The following is a 2,338-nucleotide window of genomic DNA, read 5'->3' as shown; positions in this document are numbered from 1 at the left end:
CTGGATTAAATGGGCAGCTGGGGAAGGATGGGACCCCAGTGTCAGCCAGGACAGAACAAACCTTCAGTCAAGTGACTACTGCTTAAAAGAGTAAACAGCACGTGTAGAAGGAAAGGGAATTAAGACCTGGAATTACTACTGCCTTAATGCCCCCATCTACTTTTCTTGTCCAACTGTTTTGAAAGAACTTTGAACATGTTATTTTTATTTTTTGCTTCATTGGAGACAGCAAGAACATTCCAGAGGTCGCCGGCTCCGGGCGCTGACGGGTGTGGACCCAGATATTGCTGGAACAGGCCTCCTCCCCCGCCCCCCGCTGCTCGGCTGCGCCCCTGGCCAGGCCGCCCCTCGGCCGACCACCCGCGCCTCTGCCGGCTCCGCCGCCACCTCCTCGGATCGGGTGGATAACGCGCCTCACTTCATCCCAGTCCCCGGCGAGCAGCGTTGGGGTTATGTCTTTTTTTAACGAAAACGCTCTGTTGCGCAGTCCTTCATACTTGTGCTGGGGAAACAGCATCCAAGCAAGAGGCTTTCAGCCTCAGTGGCGAAAAATTTTTCATGTCAGAGACCGAGAACTGTTGCAGTTATTTATGTCATCCCTTCTTCTCCAGACAAAGGAAGCCAAAAAGTTGCAAAGCTCTCGTCATCTTATTGTTAAAGCCACTAATAAGCCAAAATGTCTGTCAACGTCAACCGTAGCGTGTCCGACCAGTTCTATTGCTACCAGATGCCGCGTCTGATTGCCAAGGTCGAAGGCAAAGGAAATGGAATCAAGACAGTTATAGTCAACATGGTTGACGTTGCAAAGGCACTTAGCCTCCAAGGTATCCCACCACATATTTTGTTTGTGAGCTGGGATCACAGACCCAGTTTCATGTTAAGAATGGCTGTTCCATTGTCAATGGATCTCTTGAGGCGAATAAACTGCAAGACATGTTGGATGGATTCATTAAAAAATCTGTTCTCTGTCTTGAGTGTGAGAATCCTGAAACAGATTTGTGTGTCAACCCAAAGGAGCAAACAATAGGTAATTCTTGTAAAGCCTGTGGCTATCGAGGCATGCTTGACACACATCATAAACTCTGCACATTCATTCTCAAAACTCACCTGAGAATAGTGACAGTGGTACAGAAAAGAAAGAAAAGGAGAATAGGAAGGGCAAAGACAAGGAAAATGGCTCCATATCCAGCAATGAGACACCACCACCTCCACCCGATGATCTCAGTCCTCCTCCACATGCTGTGGAAGAGGAAGAAGATGATGCCTGGAGGGGAGATACAACTGAGGAAGCTCAAAGGCACAGAATGGATGAAATCAGTGACCACGCAAAAGATTTGAAGCTCAGTGATGATTTGGAAAGGACAATTGAAGAACGGGTCAACATTCTGTTTGATTTTGTTAAGAAAGAAAAAGAAGACGGTATTATTGACTTGCCTGACAAAGAAATTGTGGCTGAAACAGAAAGACTGGATGTAAAAGCCATGGGTCCTCTTGTTTTGACTGAAGTTCTATTTAATGAGAAGATTAGGGAGCAAATTAGGAATACAGGCGCCATTTCCTAAGATTTTGTCATAAGAACAAAAAGGCTCAGCAGTACCTTCTTCATGGTTTGGAGTGCGTGGTAGCCATGCATCAAGCTCAGCTCATCCCAAGATTCCACACATCTTGAAGGAGATGTATGATGTAGACCTTTTGGAAGAAGAGGTCATCATCAGCTGGTCAGAAAAGGCCTCTAAGAAGTAAGTCTCAAAACTTGCCAAAGAGATTCATGTCAAAACAGAACTATTTATAAAATGGTTGAAGGAAGCAGAGGAGGAATCTTCTGGAGGTGAACATGAAGATGAAGATGAGGACATTAAGGTGGTGTATTTGAAGACTGCCAGTGTATCTAAAGTTGAAACTGTGAAGTCAGACAACAAGAATGATGACATTGATATTGATGCCATTTAAAGTGATGGATGCAACCTAGCTTAACAGTGTAATACTGCAAATTTTCTGCATTATCAGCTGGAAGTGCAACATGTATGTGCAAAAGCTAAAATGGCTTAACATTAACATCATGCTACACTTTACACTAAAAATGTACTGTGAGTGGTCTGTAATTAAGCCCAATGAGACATCTAGAGAGTCCATACACATCAGTGGGCAAATGTAGTTTGCTTAGTCATAGCATGTTTTTTTTAAAAAAAAAAAAACTGGTGGTGGACACATGGATTACATTTATACAGTTATAAAAAATAAAGATTTGTTTTGGTCATTCTTCCAATTTTTGGCTCTGAATGACTTAGGCTGAAATAATTGGCTCCTTTTTATAATCTGTTGCTTGATCATTTAACCT

At 43.4% G+C, this 2,338-nt stretch overlaps 1 pseudogene; it reads left to right on the top strand.

The window, feature by feature from the left end:
• The first annotated feature begins 671 nt into the window (after positions 1–671).
• LOC101425530 (eukaryotic translation initiation factor 5 pseudogene) lies at positions 672–2,046 on the top strand (annotated as a pseudogene).
• Positions 2,047–2,338: the final 292 nt, after the last annotated feature.

The sequence above is a fragment of the Dasypus novemcinctus genome, chromosome 7 (genome assembly GCF_030445035.2).
Source record: "Dasypus novemcinctus isolate mDasNov1 chromosome 7, mDasNov1.1.hap2, whole genome shotgun sequence".
Lineage (NCBI taxonomy): Eukaryota > Metazoa > Chordata > Mammalia > Cingulata > Dasypodidae > Dasypus > Dasypus novemcinctus.
Note: the sequence above shows the minus strand (reverse complement) of the source record. Positions and strands in the feature narration are given on the sequence as shown.